This window comes from Phyllobates terribilis, unplaced genomic scaffold, assembly GCF_046119375.1.
Source record: "Phyllobates terribilis strain yellow unplaced genomic scaffold, ASM4611937v1 Scaffold_3__8_contigs__length_932513732, whole genome shotgun sequence".
Taxonomy (NCBI): Eukaryota; Metazoa; Chordata; class Amphibia; order Anura; family Dendrobatidae; genus Phyllobates; species Phyllobates terribilis.
The window spans coordinates 742,407,756-742,428,702 of record NW_027362763.1 but is presented as its reverse complement, the minus strand read 5'-3'; the positions used below and the strand labels follow the sequence as shown (position 1 = coordinate 742,428,702).

Genomic DNA, 20,947 nt, shown 5'->3' with positions numbered 1-20,947 from the left:
TGATATTAGATGCACTGATCATATATTCTTTACACTTCTGATACTATCTATACTGATGCTATACACTTGTATATAATTATTGAGGACTATTATCACCGTCACTATTATTATTATTATTATGGTGGGGTCTCAGCCTCCTGTGCACGGTGACCCCCGGGCAGTCTTCCTCTCCGTCCGTCCGTCCGTCCGGCTGGCAGCCTGTCAGCGGCTCTCCCCTCCCCCGGTGCTGACGCGGTGCATGCCGGGCTGTGCTGCCGGTGCTCGGAGCTCTGGCCGCTCGGGAGATGCTGCTGGTCGAGTCCCAAACAGCTGCTGCAGGTACCGGGAGACCCCGGGGAGAGGGAGGAGCTGGTGCCAGCGCCGGTACGAGAGTCCGGACACTGGGGGCACTGCAGGCCGGGCGGAGAGGGCGGACACTCTTCTGGGAGAGCTCCCGGCTCGGGGTAAGGCCTACACCAGAAGTGGCTGGAGCAGTGGAGACCGGGCTGGTAGTGACTGTACGTGGTGCTGGACCCAGGCACCTGCTGTACCCACCATGGAGGATGCATCATGCAGCCTGGAGGTGGCTGCTATTATTGACATCTGGCCCTGGGAAAGCTGGGTGACCGGCAGTGTGTCCCCTCTGCTCAGCCATAGTCAGCACCCAGCTTTCCCAGCCCCCAGAATAGCAGATCTCCAGGGTTATCAATAGTCCTGCCATTCTGGAGTCTAGAAAAGCTGAGTGGCAGCCCCTCTGCTCCCCGTCACAGCTGTCATGGCGGCCACATTGGCTGTCACAGTGTTCATGGTGATATATCCGAGCCGTGACGCTTCACAGCTCCGGGACTTGGGGATATTTAGGAGGAAATTCGATACTTTGTGATAGGAAATGTCTGACCCCGCCGAAGTTCCCTGTAGTTGGTGATCTGGAGTCGTCAGTGCGGACGTCGCCCAGGTGATCTCGCCCTGCTGTGACTTGTAGTCTATAAATTACGCTGATGTTTGTGTCAAATTAAAGGGGTTTTCCAGTTTCGATAAACCCCTGTCTCCCGTTTGCAGTTTGTTTTAAAAACAAACTATGTTCATTCTTTACTCCCCCCCACCCCAGGTCCAGCGCTGAACCCCTTCTGCTGCTCCTGGTGTCGGTTTTTGTCTGCAGCTCTGACGTCAAGTTGAAAGTGTCTGAGCCGTTGAATTCACTTTTCTGCAGCGCTCTCAACATGATGTCAGCGCTGCAGACACTGGGAGCAGCTGTGGAGTTTAACAATTGGACCTGGGGAGGGGGAGTAATGCACAGTTTGTTTGTTTTTTTTATAAAAAAAAATCTGCAGCCCGGACTGTCCATACACATTAGACTGCTGACGAATCGATCTGTCGCTCGGCTGACAGCTATCCCCCTCCTGGCTGATTGTACAGACCCCGTCATGCTGAAATACAATTGTATCGAGTGTAGCCAATCAGAACCATTTTACGTATATTGATCCATTGTAGCAAACCATCTGTTGAGCTTCTGCTGATTCCTATAGACCTATTCTTTATTATGGTCCGAAGTCCCATATTTCTGGTAACGGTGGTAGGTCTAGATGTCGGAGGTGTGTGTACAGTCACTCAGGTATTTTAGATTTACCGCTGCTCTGTTCAGTTTGTGCTTTCATGGTTCAAAAATATTTATTTATTAAATATGTTGTCCTGGCATCTAATATTGTCTGCACATGAGCTCCTCTTCTGTTGCTTAGGAGTTGTTCTGCAGCACTCGGCAGCGGCTGTTACATGGAGCTGTGCTGCTCCTTTCAGTGTTTATAGGGCCGTTCATGGGAGTGAATAACAACTGATCGGTGCAAGTAATGGCTGTCGGATGTCTGCCAATCTGGTATTGATGACCTAAAGGCAGGGTCAGACGGCGATATAAATCAGAGCGAGATCAGACCGCAATCCTCGAACTGGCTGGCGACTCTCCCAACCCGAGTGTGACAGCTGCATAGAAATACATGAAGCTGTTACACTCAGGTGGGAGAGCCACCGGCCAGTCCGTGCATTCTGTTCCGATCTCGCTCCTATTTATACGGCCAACTGACTTTGCCTTAAGGATAGGTCATCAATGTTAGATGCCCTGACAACCCCTTTAAATAAACACCAAGATGATTCCTTAGGGCTTGGAGCTATGTTTTTTGAGCTATGTTTTTTTAATCTAATGATCTGAAGCAAACAGCTCCTCTGCAATGACACAGGGGCACTTTAAATAAGAACATATACAGAATGAAATCCTCAAAAAGTTAATGTATCCAAACTTCAAACATGTCGTACATTGCATCCATCTTTTGCTTGTTTTGGAGGGCTTCGTAGGCCAGTTTCACACGTGTATATTATGGGGGCTTCTATTGTGGCCAAGTGTCTTTTAAAGGCAGTGTTTGCAAATGCTGTGAACTGGGGTCTGGTGTATTTATGAGCTGCTGACTCCTGCAGCTGATTGACAGCTTTCTCCCAGTGCTCAGTAGTGGACACCAGTTTGCTATCACTGTCAGTGCTGGAGAAGCTCTTTAGTGCTTGTTCCCATGGGGCATTTCAGCTGCACGCCTCTGGCGGAGATGATGGGGTAAGCTGCACATTTCACCATTTGTACGGCAAGAAGTAAAATACGCAATCCTACCCACACCACAGAGGATCTGCATCTATTGGGCTGCATTCACACATCCGTGTGTTACCATCGTAGAGGAACGGAACCTTTTTTTTTTTCTCCGGTGTCATCCTAGTTGCATCTGACGTTTTTATTCTCATCTGTTTTTTTTTCAATGAAGCTTGTGAACTGTCTTGACCTTTTTTTTATCCATTGATTCTTAGCAATGGATCAGTTTAAAAGGTTATCTGGGACTGATTTAGTTTTTTACTATGGGCCTAAGAACTAACAGGCAGATAGGTGCCATTCTTTGCCAGCTCACAATGGTCACGGACCGTTACTGCCTGTGATTCTGCTGATGTCACATTGACAGAGTAGCGACTTCTCTTCCACTCCGCTCTGCTCTGTTGATGGGACCTGACTGCCGATGTGATGCTGTTTGACAGCCGGCTCCCCACTGCCTAACTGCAGGAACCTGACTGTCAGCATGACGCCGGCAGTCACTCCCCATCAACAGAGCAGCCTGGAAGAGGAAGAGCTGCCCTGTTGATGTGGAGCAGCAGGAGTGATCTGTGACCGCTCTGAGCCGGCGCCGGGAAGAACAGGCAGCTAGTCAGCAATTACCTGCCTGTTATTTCTGAGGCCCATAGTAAAAAAAAATTATATATATTGTCCTGGAAAATCCATTTAAAAACGAATGAGACAGAGATGGAACTCTGAAAAACAAAGTCTGTCTTTAATGTGTCATCTGTTTTATACTTAAATCCATAGACTTTAATGGTCAAGTCTGATCCGCAAACTGGCCATACTCTGATTATCACGGACCGGACTCACAGATATGTTGTTGAAACAGATGTTTGTAGGGATTAATGAAGCTCTGTGCACTGTCGGAGGAAAATAAAAATCCACACAGCACACAGATGTGTGAACACCGCTCTAGGTGCGGCCTGCATAACTCTAAGCGTGCATTATACAGTTTGACCAACTCAAAATGTCTAAAGTAGGTTCTGCCCCTGTTGTCGTAGGGTCTCCGGAGCTGTGCTTCCTCTGTAAGTGCTCTAATATATGGGCACCTGTGATATGGTGTGTATGATAAAGGAAAGAGGAACACGGCGTGGTTTACCACAGGTCTCTGTAGACCACATATTCTGGAGGTGGATCACTAGATGACATATATGTCGTATAACCTCTATTCCCATCTTACATTGATGGCTCATTTTTCTACTATATTTAATAATGTTTCTTTACCAGAACCGACCACTTCTGTGATATTGTCCCTTGGACTGTCAGTATTGGGGAAAATCTCTCAATAATCTGCTTATTTTATAAATCACCCAGCATAGAAAAGGACTAACTAAAAATTATTATTAATAAATTATTTGTTTTTATATAGTGCCAACATATACTGCAGAGCTTTACATACATTATCATCACTGTCCCCATTGGGGCTCACAATCTACATTCCCTATCAGTATGTCTTTGAGTGTGGGAGGAAACCGGAGAACCCGGAGGAAACCCACGCAAACACAGGGAAAACATACAAACTCCTTCACATTTATGTATGTGCTCAGTGCAGCTTTTCTATTGTGAAACCCAGACCTGAGAAATCCAATTTTACCCATTACAGGCACATTGTATTTTATGTGCAACTTCTTAAAAAAGATTTCACGTAGCCTAACCACCATGGGACTTTAGGACAGAACAGCATCGCCACCTGTGGTTCTGTGGGTTATGAGGCCTGTATTATCACTTGTGTTCAGCTATGTTCAGACTTTGCATTGTGGTATGGCTTAAAGGAACTTTCCACTACTTTGATATTGATGAACTATACAAATTCTGGTTTCCCATCCATTTTTCACAGCCCCAGTACTTGCTGTGATATACAGAGTGCCGGCGGGTCTCCTGACACGAACTTGACAGCTTCATACTTGGCTATCAGGGAGTCGAGTTCTGGCCAGATCTGCAATCGGGCTGTGCATTGCGAATGTACTTGGGTCGTGAAACAAGGATGTGTGAATCCGGACCGACTGCCAGCACAACGAGGGTGACTGCCAGGGTACCCATCCTATTATACTGTATGGAGAGAGTGGGAGTGTGGAGCAGAGTGAGAAAACAGGCAGGGGAAGACACACAAAGATTGTGATAAGCTTTCTAGCAAGTCTTTTACCTCCCCCCAGAGCTGGATTCACATCCACAAATCTCAATTCTGCTGTATAATATTCTCCATGCTGCTGCTGTTGGTGGGGAGTAGCCACCAGCCTCCTTTCTCTGAAGCACAGCAGCATTTCAGAGTAAGGCCTGGTCTACACTGTGACTTTTTTTTATTTTAACTATTTGGCTACAGCTGCAGTCCAAAGCAATGCATTGAGCTGTATGCAGTTTGGTGCCACATAATAGATTTTTACTATCAGTAGAGATGCAAGAAGTCACAGTGTAACCCAGGCCTAAAACATAGCTGGCTGGAATGATGGAGCCGGCGTCTGATTCATGCTGCCTGTGGTCTGTGCAGCATATTTCAGGTGTCAACCTTGGATCCTTTTTTTCCCTCCTCCATAGTAAGGTGACTACATATGTTTCTGATGTGCTTGGGTTGATACAGAAGAAGCGGCTTCAGAGCGGAGGCCATTGGATATAGTGAACATGCATTAGAAATGTATAGTCACATTTAATATGGGAGGTGGAGGGTCACTTTAATTCTAGGCCTGTGCGTAAACCTTATGTTTTGATAAAAGGACAAGACAGTACAGAGTAAAAAGAAACATAAAAGGTTTTCTCTCCTATGTCGGGTAGGTGTAGGAAATAAAAGAAGTGTACAGGGACAGCAATCTGTATTTTGTGACCAGTGACACGTCAGCTTCTTGATTACACGCCTTACTTGTGTCGCTTGTTTGCTCAGCAGGTTACACTTCTTTCTGCTTTCATTTTCTTTTCACTTTGGCTAGGAATTGTGGAAGGTCTTAAAAGTCTTTTTTTTTATTATTTTTTTTTACTTCTGCTGTGGATTTTTTTTCATTTACCATAAATAAACCAAAATGTTGTGGAAATTGGAGCTTCCATCGGCAGATGTGAGAGATGGAGTAGCATTGCACGCAGCAGTGTTTTCTCCTGGAGAGATGATGTACCCTGTTCCCTTATCTGGGTTGTGAACTGTCCAGGACAGTCCTAGACAGCCCGTAAAAGTACGGCACCCTTTTTTTTTTTTTTCTCCTATCAGTATAAGAAAAAAATAATACGTCTGATTTTTATTTTATTAAGCTGGAGAAACTTGTAAAGATTATTATACTTCTAATTATCGTCCATTTACAGTGAATGTAGCTAATATCTTCATGTCGAAATTATGGGCTGATGACATAGATCACTTATGATTTATTACAGTTTTCCAACATGTCCATAAAAAATATTGTCTGTCTGTGATTTTTTGATAAGTTTTCCACGGATATTAAAAAAATCTAGTTGTCGGCCCTGTCCCGTCACGCCGGCTGATTTGGCGGCCCTGTCCCGTCACGCAGGCTGATTTGGCGGCCCTGTCCCGTCACGCCGGCTGATTTGGCGGAGTGTTGCAGCTTGCGTCATGAGCAGGAGCACTGCGTTTGTGTGAGGAGAGGCTGCTTTTACATGATTGAAATCCTAACCACACCATGCTGAATTAGGCTGTGTTCACTTGTTGCAGTTGTGTTTTTGTTTTTTTTATTGTTGCTGCAATTGTATAATTTTGCTGCGATTTTTACTTGCGGTAAAAAAAACACATTGTGGCTAAAATATGTGAACATAGTTTACATTACAAATTAAGAATGTGTTAAAAACATCCAGAAACATCATTTAGAAAAGCTGTGGATATAGAGCTGCCCAACCAGCCCTGAAGTAAGCGATTATTTTGACCATTCTTTTTGTGTGAGTAGGATTCCTTCTTACAGGACGCACCTCCCAGCTCTGGATATGTTGTCCTTGAGATCGTGCATGGAAGTATTGCACAGTATATATTAGGAAGTTTGAATGTTACTTGGTTGTTTTGCTGTATTATGTGAAACTTCAGAAACACTTAGATTTGTGATCTGACCACAATTTCATCACATCTAGTTACATGCACAGCTCTCTATGCTACACAGACTTGTACTAGTTCTCATATATTAGAGACAACAGTTATAGGGGTTGTCCAGGAATGTGACGAAAGTCTGCAGTCATTGTTTCTGCAGACTTCTGAATCCTCAAAGTTCGCGTACCACACACTGTCAGGATTCTCTGGTGCCGGTGACGAGAGTAGACAATCATGTAATATGCATACTTCCAGCCACATTCCAACTAGACGTGTTCTGCCTCGCTCAATACAAGTAAATAGAGTGAGGCTGGTCACGTCTAGTCGGATTGTTGTCTTAAGGTCCCACTATGGCTGTGTTCACACCATGTTTTTTTCTGCGTTCATTTCCTGTAGGAAAACCTGATCTCTTGCCAGGAGGTTATTCAGGATTTTTGTTGCTTTTTTTTTTTGGTGCTTTTTTACAGCGTTTTTTTCACCACCCATTACTTCCAATGGGTGAAAAAACGCTGAAAGAAGTGACATGCTCTATCTTTCAAAAAAACATGCAAAGCACAAAATCCTGAACAAAAAAAACATGATGTGTGCATGAGATTTCTGGAATCTCATAGACTTTGCTGGTACTGTAAAACACAGCTGAAAATTTGCCTAAAAAAAAAAAAAGCGCTGAAAAAGCCATGATGTGTGAACATAGCCTATGAGTATTTGGTCAGTATTTTTTCTCAGGAGTTGGTGCCAAAACCCGGTGAGGAACAATCAGAGAAAATGTATAATAGAAACAAGTCACCAATTCTGCATTTATCATCCACTCCTGGTTTTGGCTCCCACTCCTGAGAAAAAATACTGGCCAAATACTGATCGTGGGGCCGTGGCCTTGGAGTGCACGTTGCATACTTGCGGTCACATGATCTCCAGCACCGAAAAATCCTGATGGTGTGCACTGCGCTCTATGAGGATGTAGAAGTCTGCAGTCACAAGAGAGAGTACTGACTTCCATCATAAACCTGGACAACCCCTTAAAGGCTATGGTCATATCACATTTTTGCCACATATCAGTGGCTGTTCGGGCTTCCATCTGAAGTATTGAAAAACAGGATTAAAGTGTATCCGCCAACGGGGCCATTAACTTTAATAGATTAGACCAGTAGTGGCGAACCTATGGCAGGCGTGTCAGAGGGGGCACGCAGAGCCCTTCCAGTGGGCTCGCGCACCATTTCCTCAGTAGTCCTGCTGCCACCACCACTTTCCTGTCCTCAGCACTCATGCCAAACCCCTCTCACTAGCGTCGCTTCCTGATTGGAGGGCGCATGTGCAGAGGAGAGTGGCCGCGGCGCCAGTGATGCACTAGCACGCGCTGAGGAGGGTTAGGGGAGGACACGCGTGCCCACACATAGGACTGTAATATATGATGAGACCATATCAGCGTTAGAACGGGCAGAGGTGAGTAGTTGTTTTTCTTTTTTTAATCTGAAGCCATTATACAGTATGGAGCATCACGTGGGGCCATTACACTGCATGGAGGACTATGTGGAGCCGTTATTCTGTATGGAGCACTATGTGAGGCCCATTATACTGTATGGAGCACTATGAGGGGCCATTATACAGTCTGGAGTACTATGTGGGGCCAGTATACAGTATGGAGCACTATGTGGGGCCATTATACTGTATGGAGTCACTTGGGGCCCATTATACTGTATGGAGGACTATGTGGAGCCGTTATTCTGTATGGAGCACTATGTGAGGCCCATTATACTGTATGGAGTACTATGTGGGGCCCATTATACTGTATGGAGTACTATGTGGGACCCATTATACTGTATGGAGCACTATGTGGGGCCATTATACAGTATGAAGCACTATGTGGGGCCATTATACTGTATGCAGTATTACTTGGGGCCCATTATACTGTATGGAGGACTATGTGGAGCCGTTATTCTGTATGGAGCACTATGTGAGGCCCATTATACAGTATGGAGTACTATGTGGGGCCATTATACAGTATGGAGTACTATGTGGGGCCATTATACAGTATGGAGTACTATGTGGGGCCATTATACAGTATGGAGTACTATGTGGGGCAGGGGTGGGCAATTAATTTTCCCGAGGGGCCACATGAGAGACCGTGACTGTTGGGGAGGGCCGAACCAATAGGCTGAAATGAATTCTGCTCAATATTAATATTAACATGAGCATGAGCCCCACACAGCCTCCCCATGTTCAGCATGAGCCCCACACAGCCTCCCCATGTCCAGCATGAGCCCCACACAGCCCCCCCATGTCCAGCATGAGCCCCACACAGCCCCCCCATGTCCAGCATGAGCCCCACACAGCCCCCCCCATGTCCAGCATGAGCCCCACACAGCCCTCCGGTGTCCAGCATGAGCCATACACAGCCCCCCATGTCTAGCATCAGCCCCACACAGCCTCCCATGTCCAGCATGAGCCCCACACAGCCCTCCCATGTCCAGTATGTGCCCCACAGAGTCCTCCCGTGTCCAGCATGAGAGCCCCCCCTGCGTCCAGCATGAGAGCCCCCCCTGCGTCCAGCATGAGAGCCCCCCCTGCGTCCAGCATGAGAGCCCCCCCTGCGTCCAGCATGAGAGCCCCCCCTGCGTCCAGCATGAGAGCCCCCCCTGCGTCCAGCATGAGAGCCCCCCCTGCGTCCAGCATGAGAGCCCCCCCTGTGTCCAGCATGAGAGCCCCCCCTGTGTCCAGCATGAGAGCCCCCCCTGTGTCCAGCATGAGAGCCCCCCCTGTGTCCAGCATGAGACCCCCCTGTGTCCAGCATGAGACCCCCCCACTTTGTCCAGCATGAGACCCCCCCACTTTGTCCAGCATGAGACCCCCCCACTTTGTCCAGCATGAGACCCCCCCACTTTGTCCAGCATGAGACCCCCCCACTTTGTCCAGCATGAGAGCCCCACTATGTCCAGCATGAGAGCCCCCCTGTGTCCAGCATGAGAGCCCCCCCTGTGTCCAGCATTAAAGCATCTCTTGTGTCCAGCATTAAAGCCCCCGTGTCCAGCATCAAAGCAAAGCCGTCCCTGTGTCCAGCATTAAAGCCCCCCCTGTGTCCAGCATATACTTACTTCACTCCCCGTTTCCCTACGCTCCTGTCTCTGATGCACTGACTCTCCGCAGTGTGCAGGCTGATGCCATTGTGTCAGCTGTTTCTAACGCTGATTGGTGGAAGAGGGAAGTGGCGGCCCCTCCTCCACCAATGCATTCACCGCGGATTGAGACCACGGATTGAGACAGCGGTGACGGTGTGCAGGCGGGCAGTGACGGCGAGTGGTGACGGCGTGCGGTGCAGTGCGGCTCGTGGGCCACTGTTATCAGCCCTTCGGCTGTCTCGGTCCGCGGGCCGGACTGGAACAGCCAGAGGGCCAGATGTGGCCCGCGGGCCGCACGTTGCCCAGATCTGATGTGGGGCCATTATACAGTATGGAGTACTATGTGGGGCCATTATACAGTATGGAGGACTATGTGGGGCCATTACACTGCATGGAGGACTATGTGGAGCCGTTACACTGCATGGAGCACTATGTGAGGCCCATTATACAGTCTGGAGCACTATGTGGGGCGATTATACAGTCTGGAGTACTATGTGGGCCCATTATACTGTATGGAGCACTATGTGGGGCCCATTATACTGTATGGAGCACTATGTGGGGCCCATTATACTGTATGAAGCACTATGTGGGGCCCATTATACTGTATTGAGCACTATGTGGGGCCCATTATACTGTATGGAGCACTATGTGGGGCCCATTATACTGTATGGAGCACTATGTGGGGCCCATTATACTGTATGGAGCACTATGTGGGGCCCATTATACTGTATGGAGCACTATGTGGGGCCCATTATACTGTATGGAGCACTATGTGGGGCCCATTATACTGTATGGAGCACTATGTGGGGCCCATTATACTGTATGGAGCACTATGTGGGGCCCATTATACTGTATGGAGCACTATGTGGGGCCCATTATACTGTATGGAGCACTATGTGGGGCCCATTATACTGTATGGAGCACTATGTGGGGCCCATTATACTGTATGGAGCACTATGTGGGGCCCATTATACTGTATGGAGCACTATGTGGGGCCCATTATACTGTATGGAGCACTATGTGGGGCCCATTATACTGTATGGAGCACTATGTGGGGCCCATTATACTGTATGGAGCACTATGTGGGGCCCATTATACTGTATGGAGCACTATGTGGGGCCCATTATACTGTATGGAGCACTATGTGGGGCCCATTATACTGTATGGAGCACTATGTGGGGCCCATTATACTGTATGGAGCACTATGTGGGGCCCATTATACTGTATGGAGCACTATGTGGGGCCCATTATACTGTATGGAGCACTATGTGGGGCCCATTATACTGTATGGAGCACTATGTGGGGCCCATTATACTGTATGGAGCACTATGTGGGGCCCATTATACTGTATGGAGCACTATGTGGGGCCCATTATACTGTATGGAGCACTATGTGGGGCCCATTATACTGTATGGAGCACTATGTGGGGCCCATTATACTGTATGGAGCACTATGTGGGGCCCATTATACTGTATGGAGCACTATGTGGGGCCCATTATACTGTATGGAGCACTATGTGGGGCCCATTATACTGTATGGAGCACTATGTGGGGCCCATTATACTGTATGGAGCACTATGTGGGGCCCATTATACTGTATGGAGCACTATGTGGGGCCCATTATACTGTATGGAGCACTATGTGGGGCCCATTATACTGTATGGAGCACTATGTGGGGCCCATTATACTGTATGGAGCACTATGTGGGGCCCATTATACTGTATGGAGCACTATGTGGGGCCCATTATACTGTATGGAGCACTATGTGGGGCCCATTATACTGTATGGAGCACTATGTGGGGCCCATTATACTGTATGGAGCACTATGTGGGGCCCATTATACTGTATGGAGCACTATGTGGGGCCCATTATACTGTATGGAGCACTATGTGGGGCCCATTATACTGCATGGAGCACTATGTGGGGCCCATTATACTGCATGGAGCACTATGTGGGGCCCATTATACTGCATGGAGCACTATGTGGGGCCCATTATACTGCATGGAGCACTATGCGGGGCCCATTATGCTGCATGGAGCACTATGCGGGGCCCATTATGCTGCATGGAGGACTATGCGGGGCCCATTATGCTGTATGGAGGACTATGCGGGGCCCATTATGCTGTATGGAGGACTATGCGGGGCCCATTATGCTGTATGGAGGACTATGCGGGGCCCATTATGCTGTATGGAGGACTATGCGGGGCCCATTATGCTGTATGGAGGACTATGCGGGGCCCATTATGCTGTATGGAGGACTATGCGGGGCCCATTATGCTGTATGGAGGACTATGCGGGGCCCATTATACTGTATGGAGGACTATGCGGGGCCCATTATACTGTATGGAGGACTATGTGGGGCCCATTATACTGTATGGAGGACTATGTGGAGATTACAGTTGGATCATACTGTGGGGTCACCATTCTTTGTTGGGGGGATTGAAGGAGGGGGTACAGTAGGGTCATCATACTGTGAGTGTGGAGGAGTTCACTGTGGGGGTATCATACTGTGTTTGGGGGCACTTTTGTTTGCATCATACTTTATCTGTTTTATCCAAGGTTTTTTATCCTTTGTCATTACATAGTTAAATTAGGCCATGTGCTTTTTACTGCTCTTACATAACATATTATATTATTCCACTATAATTCCAAAAGTTAATTGTTTTATTTGATAAGAAAAAACTTCCTCAATTATTGACATTTTTTTTAATAAATATCAGTGTTGGCCCGTGACTTTGTCCAACCTTTTAATTTTGGCCCTCTGTGTGTTGAGTTTGACATCCCTGGCTTAAAGGGTTATTCTCATCATAATAAAGGGTTACAGTTGAAAGAGGTTGAAGAAACAAACAATTTTACTTTTGATTAAAAATCCTCAAAGAACAGACCTCCTCTGCAATCAGTGGCTAGTATCTTGGGCTTGGAGTGCAGTGCTTACAAGCTCTTTGTTATAGACTCTATAGCGCGCTAATGTATGAGTTGTTTTTCTAAACTTAAGCCTCAGTATTCAGGTTAATTTGCCGTGTTGGCACTTTGCGATAAATAAGTGGGTTTTGGATTGCAGTTTGGGCACTCGGTCTCTGAAAGGTTCGCCATCCCTGGATTAGACAGTCACTCTGTGCTTTCTCTGAGCACATTTTCTGCAGTAGCCGTCTTTTTCAAGTGGACTGAAAAACTCAGTAGCCCACTGCTCCCAGAAAAGAGAATTCACACGCTGTTCTTTTTTCTAGAGTGCAGAATAAAGGACCGCTTTCCATTCATGTGCCGGATCCGATTTTCATCCATTTTTGGGTTCACGTGTCTGTTCTTACCATCCGTGTTTCATCTGTCTTTCTAGTATACAAGAAAGAAAAAAAACGTGATCAAAGCTTTGTCCAAGCAAGTGAAAAATATCTGTGAGCTGTCCTTTTTTTTTTTTTTGGAGTTCTGTTCCATGTCTCTGTATTGTTAGGGTATGTACACACTACGTCTTTTTCTTTTTTCAAAAAAAGACGTCTGATAATGCGCTTTAAGAAAAAAAAAAAGCTAAAAAGAATAAGCATGCACTGCAATATCAAAGCCACCTCTCTTGCAAAACTGGGCAGGTATGCTGGCGTCTAAGAGATGTGGTGTGCACATACCTTTACGTGGATCAGCAAAAAAATCCTGACGTGTGAAAAGCCCGATAGAATGTAGTGTGTCAGGAAAAAACCTGACCGCTCACATACAATAGACACAAATATGTGAGGCCTAAGGCCTCATTCACACCTCGCTTTTTCTCGTACAAGTGCTCTCTATGAAAAACATATATAATATATAGTGAAGGGGGCCGTTCACATGTTTGCAGAGATAAGTCCGATATTGATCCGAGTGTCAGAACAAAATCTGCAATGCAAGTCTGTGGGTCCTTGAAAAAAACGGGCTCAGGTGCCATTCACATGATTTCCATTTTCACGGTCTACTAGATTATTTTTTTTTCCTCATCTGGGGAAAACTGATGAAACTTTGACCAAACTTTTATGAAACTGATAAAAAAAAAAAACACTACTGAAACTTGGACCGATTTTTCTCACACGAGAAAATCACTGATGTCTGAGACCTAATACTCGATCCGACGAGTGTATGAAATAAAACCCCAGATGATTTGTCATTTGTATGTTGTTCCATTTGTCCTTTCTTTACGTCCATATATCGTCACTCTATTCACCTTTGACATCCCTATGACTTTTGTTTGTTTTTTTTACCCCCACAATTGAAAAAAATGAAAAGCTTTATGGTTTCCCATGTAATTTTTGCAATTAGTGTGTTATAACCAACATCTATATGGCATCTGTTTTATGCACTCAATGAGTTCTATGGGTGAGTGTCCCCTAAAATCAGAAGGGATTAAAGAGGATCTGTCACAAAGTTTTTGCTACCCCATGGTGCAGGGGCAGAGACCCTGATTCCAGCAATGGATTACTTACAGGGCTGCATGTTGGCAGATCTACCTGTTCACTGTATTTCCAAAGAGCTGGTGACACTCCTAAATCATGTTGCATATAGGGGCACGCTTACATGATTACAAGATGGATTAGTCCAGGGTGATCAATGATTTTCCCCCATCCCTTCCTCTTCGACTAGTTGACCACTAATTTGTAAAGAGCGACCGCCGCTTCAAAGATAATTTTATAATAATTCAGCAATCGCTAAGCCACATTAACGGGCTTGTAAGAGTGCGGAGAAAGGGCTGCTATACAACCATGCTGGCGGTTTTTGGGGGCAATGGTCCGGTTCCCTTTAAAGGGAGTTTGTCACTCCAAGCTGACAGTATAAACTAAGAGCATGGCCTTGTAGGGGATATCGCACCTTTAGCCTTCTAATCGCAGCCTCCGTTGGCCAAAAGGCTCAGTGCGTCGGTCTGACCACTGTTTTTGCATTTGTCTGCCTTTTTTACTACGGATTGGCAATGCTGACTTTCTTGAGCTTTCTCCGTAGTCACTGCTCACTCCAGGCAAGCCAGCGCTGCAATCACCAGTGAGGGAGGCGACGGCTGTAAAGTCAGTGAGTGAAACAGTGCACTGAGCTTCTCGACCTCACCCAAGGGGCTCAGTCCCGATTTAAGACCCTTTTACACAAGTAAATGAAAACTGTAGTGACCGCTACCAGTGTGCCGGAGCTGTTGTGTCACTGCTCTGTACACTTAGAGCGCAGTCAGACGGCCGTACACATCGGAACGAGATGGGAACGCAGAGCTGGGACTGGCCGTCGAGTCTCCCGAGCCGAGCATGACAGCTGCATAGAAATATATGAAGCCATCATGCTCCGGTTAGGAGAGCCACGGCCAGGCCTTGCACTGGGTTTCCATCTTGTTCCGATTTATATATCTGCGCCCTTATACTGATAACAGCTGATGGGTTGGGGATGTCGGGTGTTGGGCTCCTACCAATCTGATGTTGATGGAATAGGTCATCAATACCATTGTAATGGACTACCCCTTTAACTTCTAAAAATCAGCATGTCGGTCACTACATTATGTCGCCCTCAGAAGTTGTAATCCAAGCCGTTGATTGCTATACAGCTGGTGACGTCTATTAAACCTGCGAGTCATCCTGCTGGAGTCACTCCGGTTCTGCTTCTTCTACATTATGGATGTACTAATCAGTGTAGTTAGTGGTGCACTTTGTATGAATGCACGCCATTACAGTGATGATACTGTGTGAGGTATGGCCATAACTATGTGTAGGAGCTTGTTAGTCCAGGTACAAATGTGGCATTTTTCTGATACACAGCAACTGGACAATCACTTTAAGGTTTCCAGCACGTATTTGTGTGCGTAAAATCCGCAGCGTAACACAGTGCCGGTTAAGTAGATGAAATCTTCACTGTGCTGAAAATTTGTTTTGCAGATTTCTACATGAAATGCGGATTTTAAAATCTGTATTGCGTCAATTGTTTGTGCCAAATTCAGAAAAGATTTCACCATTTGTAATGGAGAGGGCAATCTGCAGCAAAATCAGTCTCAAAATCCGCAAGTAATGTGATTTGATATTACTTCTAGGAGAACCAGACAGAGAAGAGTATACCCAATAAAAATTAACTTTATTAATTACCATTAAAAGTGTCCTTAATAGTCCAAATGGGACACATGTTTAGTTATGATATCAGATAAAACATCATATGGGGGAGAGATAGCAAGGATACCAGGATATACAGACAAGCTTGCCCTATATGTCCCTTATGAGGTAAATACCCTAGCGAACGGTTTGGTGTCCCCCCCTCCACGAAGGCTGTCCCTTATCTGACCCTAAATCTCCCTAAACAGACACACAAATAATTTCATAGGTATTGACCAAAATCAAACACAGTCATGCCATAATTGACATGCTAAATATTTATGTTAATGGGGGAATAAATGAAAAAACAGGGAGATATGCCCCATAAATATCATCAGTGGGATCATAGCCAGTCCTCCACCATTAGTGCACATAGGTGGGGGCCGTACAGAAAACCGCACAAAAAACCCCAAACATTTAAACAAATATAAATTGGTCAAAAGTCCATTACTTTCGTTAAAAATTATCTGGTCTCTAGTCCATCTGAAGGTCTCAGCAGGCGTCTTAGATAGTAATTCTTTAGGCCCCTCAATAAGTGGCTGTATGGTTCCAAACACAATGTAAATTCACAATTAAGACTTCACAAAGAATTTCCGATCAATCCGGGCTCCCACTTTCCTAGTCCTTCAAGGTGGTGTAGACCCATAAGCAAAAAGTGTCCCTTAGAAATAGTCCCAACGCGTTTCACCCCCTCCTCAATCTGGGGTTCATCAGGGGACAAAAATTATTAGAGGAGAAAGACCATAGTTGGTGCACCGATAAGAAGTGCTTCAATCCCGTAGTATAGCCTTTTTTGCCGACTTGGTTTGGCTTGGTTTACTTTGGTTTTCTAGCTATTACTGCTGAAAAATCTGCAGCATATACGCTGTGTGCGAACTTACATTAAATCTCTTCTTGCACTTATCCCCTGATCGTGAAGGATTTCGTTTTCAAGCTGTCCACTTTCTTCTGAAGTCCTAGGCCTCGTGGCTATTGGCTTTGTGTAGTAGAGGACAGAACCTCCTATAGTTACATGTACTGAAATGGTGGTCACCCAGACTGGAAGTTAAAGGGATATTTAATTGATATGCCAGAAATGGCTGTAAAAGAATGCCCTTTAACATTTTCCGTAGCTTTTGCTGCCCCCACAAACAGGGTCACACCGTGGTTATAATGCTCTGTGTATCGGACCATACTGTGTTCTTTGGGCATCTCTGAGTGGTTTTTGTCCAGGTTGTTTTCTGTACACACAAAGGACGCTTGTTCAGTGAAATATCCGTCACTTTCTGACCTTTTCTTCTGTGCTCGGCTCTGATGTAGCAAGTATTGCAATTGTCTAATCTGTACATACCAGATTTTCTAGCCTAAGGGTATGTGCACACGATGCAGAAATGAAGCAGAAAATTTCTGCAGCATTTCTGCATCTCCCTGGCAGAAAAAAACGCATGCAGATTGTGCATGCGTTTTTCCTGCAGAATACATGCGGATCCACATGCGGGTTCACATGCGTTTCCGCATGCAGATTGACAAGCACTTTCCAGGCGATAGCATCACTTGGAAAGTGCTTGACAACTAGGTCACACTGTATAAATCCATGCAAACAGCATGGATTTATACAGTGTGAACCGTAAAAATTAAAACAAATAAAGCTATACTCACCCCCGAGGCCCCGGCGTGGCTGCAGCGCTGCTTCCTGTCTGGTTCCCGGCTGCCGGCATATCGCGAGACAGAGCGGTGAAGGGCCTGCGGTCACATGACTGTGACGTCACCGCAGGTCCTCAAGCGATGCCGGCATTCAGAGAGAAGCCGCCGGACAGGTGAGTATAAACTTTATTTGTTATTTTATACTTTTTTTACAGGTACAATGGTACCCAGGTCTGGATGAGAGTCTCCTCTCCTCCAGAACTGGGTACCATCCGCACATAGAGACGCATAGAAGCCGCTTGTACAAATGTACAGTCGCGGTTTCTGTGCGTCTCAATGCAAGTCAATGGCGGGAGTTCCGCTGCACTTCCGCAAAATTAAATGACATGCTGCGGATTTTTGTACGTAGCATAAACGCTGCGGAAAAATCCGCAGCATGTGCATAGAACATGCGGAATCCCCTTGGGGACCATGGGGGGCGGATTACCTAGCGTTTTTCAAGCGTTTCCGCTGTGGAAATTCCGCAGCATAAACGCTTGAAAAACGCTACGTGGGCACACAGCCTAAGGCTGTGTTCCCACGTAGCGTTTTTCAAGCGTATATGCTGCGGAATTTCCGCAGCGTAAACGCTTGAAAAACGCATGTATATCCGCACCCCATGGTCCCCAATGGCATTCCGCAATGTCAATGCCCATGCTGCGGATTTTTCCGCAGCGTATATGCTGCGGTCAAAAATCCGCAGCATGTTCATTAATTTTGCGGAAGCGCAGCGGAATCCATGTGCGGATGGTACCCAAGTATGGATGAGAGGAGACTCTCATCCAGACCTGGGTACCAAAGAACCTGTAAAAAAAAGAATAAAATAAAGTTTATACTTATCTTCTGATGTTTTCCCCCCGTCGCGCTGTTGTCTGAAGGACCTGCCACGTCATTGAGTCATGTGACCCACCACATGACTCAATGACGTCACCGCAGGTCCTGCACACAACAGCGTGAGCCGCTCAAGCCTCCGGACGGGGCAGAGAATGCATCAGAAGGTGAGTATAAAGTTTTTTTTTTTATTTTTTACCATTCTGAACAAGTTGTCAAGCACTTTTCCAAGTGATGCTTGGAGAAGTGCTTGATAACCCGCATGCGGAAATGCATGCAAAGACGCCTCACAAACGCTTCTCCCTGGCGGGAAAACCGCATGTAATATCCGCATGCGATTTTCCCGCCAGGGAGAAGCGTAAAAAATATGCTTCAGGTCCGCAACGTGGGCACATAGCCTGTGCACACGATGCAGAAATGCTCAGGATTTTTTCCTGAGCGTTTCTGCATCTCTCTGGCAGGAAAAAACGCATGCGGATTGTACATGCGGTTTCCTGCCAGGGACATGCGGAAATGAAGCGGTCTTCACTTTCATTTCCGCATGCGGGTTGACAAGCGCTTCCCAAGCGATTTTAGCATCACTTGGAAAGTGCTTGTCAACTTTACACTATATAAATCCATGCAGCCGGCATGGATTTATATAGTGTGTGAATGTCAAAAAATAAAAAATAAATCTATACTTTACCCTCTGATGGCCCCCGGTGTCCTGCTTCATCGGTCCCGGCTGCCGGCAGTGAAGACTTTAGGACCTTCCGACGTCAGCGTCACGTGACCCGGTCACATGACTCTGACGTCAGCGAAGGTCCTTCATTCAACCGCGAAGTGCCCGGGAAGCCAGCAGGACGCAGCGCGGGCCGTCAGAAGGTGAAAATATATATATTTTTTATTTTATTCTTTTTTTTTTTAATGGTACCTGGGTCTGGATGAGAGTCCTCTCATCCACACCCGGGTACCATCCGCACATTAGACCGCATGAAAAGCGCATCAACATATACAGTGATGCGGATTCCATGCGGTCTAATGCAAGTCAATGGCGGCAAAAGAGCAGCGTTTCCGCAAAATTAATTGACATGCTGCGGATTTTTGACCGCAGCGTTTACGCTACGGAAAAATCCGCATCATGGGCACAGCACATGCGGATTTCAATTGGGGAACATTGCTGCCCTTCTACCATGCGTTTTTCATGCGTTTCCGCAACTGCAAAAACGCCGCGGAAACGCACGAAAAACGCATCGTGTGAACTCAGCCTAACACTGTTTTTTTTTTTTTTTTTTTTTACTTTCCTGTACAGACCTTGCCACTAACATCTTGATTTTATATAAGATCCATTGGCCTTAGGCTTGCCCAGCCTAAAACCATTTCTCCTAACTCTACCATGAATGAAAGCTTAGCTGAAGATACATTTTTATCTTAACAAGGCAAGAGAAATAAGCCACTGCCTTTGGAACTATAGATTGGGCCTGTTCTATCCTTCTTTACTCCACCAGATAACTAAATGAGTCCCTTTATTCTTTTACTAGGCACAGCTCCAAACATTTTGCAGTAGCAGTGCCTGGATTTCTGCAAGCCCAGTTCAGATGAATGGGGCAGTTGTAAATTTCTGTAAGTAGGTTTCCATGAGGAGCAAAGGATTTTCTGCATGGAGAATCCCATTTTTTACATTGTGCAAGAGATTGTCATGCTCCCTGTGTGGGGAATATCCACAGTGTCCATTTTCCTTAGCTGGAGGTTTAAACTCCTAAACCAATCCATTTCTGCTGTGGATGATGACCGAGTGATATCAGTCACGGGGCGCTGTGTCCATGCTTTGCGTCCATCTACACAGATAACAAAGACGTATTCCACTTTTATAGAAGAGGCTGTAAATAAAAATTGCATTCCCGATCCCCAGATTACAGCTCGGGGATTGAATGTATCGGAGATTCAGGAGGCAGATCTGGTATCTCAGTAATATTTAATGAAATTGAAATGAAGTCCGCGTTTGCATTGCATTGAGTTACCCCTATGGATGACTGAGCAGTGAGACCGGCCTACATCATTTTGGCTTCTCCTTTCGTGATCCACGGTAGCTGCAATCCATTGTCATGTCGGGCTCTGTTCACATCTTATAATGTGAAGACGTCTCTCTAGTCTTCCTGTCTGATGTCAAAGACTCTGGCCTGGGATAAGACGACGTAGCTCCTGCTCTCTTTTAGGAATAAGGCTATTGACATGACCAAAAAACAACATTTGTGACAGTTTTTAGAGCTGTAATTTTGCAGTAAAAAGCAACCAAATTGCAGATGCTTATGTCTGCTGTAGGCAGAAAGTTAGATGCAATGTGCGTCCTGAGCCCAAACACCTAATTCCCATTGACCAGCATTAGATCTTGATGTTGCATGACGTGGCACCATGACGCATTTGGAATGAATGAATGAAGCTGAACTACTATACCACTCCCATTCTGCCAGCAGGTGCCACATGGATTTTAGAAAAAAGGCAGCCAGGTTTTCCAATCCTGGACAATCTTAGGTAAAGATGACCTGTCAGTAATGACAGGTCTGAGGATGTGGGGGCTGTCTGACTGCTCATTTCTACACCAGCCCCGTTTTACTTTATGCATTGTTCGTAACAAAGAAGTCATCAAATGGAGGACTATGTGGTGCC

At 46.1% G+C, this 20,947-nt stretch overlaps 1 protein-coding gene across 2 annotated transcripts in view; it reads left to right on the top strand.

Annotated features, from left to right (window-relative positions):
- The first annotated feature begins 200 nt into the window (after positions 1-200).
- The window catches only part of VPS54 (VPS54 subunit of GARP complex), a 71,232-nt gene continuing 50,485 nt past the window's right edge, over positions 201-20,947 (top strand). The window contains exon 1 of one of the 2 annotated variants that reach the window (XM_073672151.1): positions 201-318. The gene's annotated coding sequence lies outside the window, so the exon portion shown is untranslated. Of the gene's footprint in view, positions 444-20,947 lie in introns of both variants that reach the window. The other variant, XM_073672152.1, reaches the window with a different exon arrangement.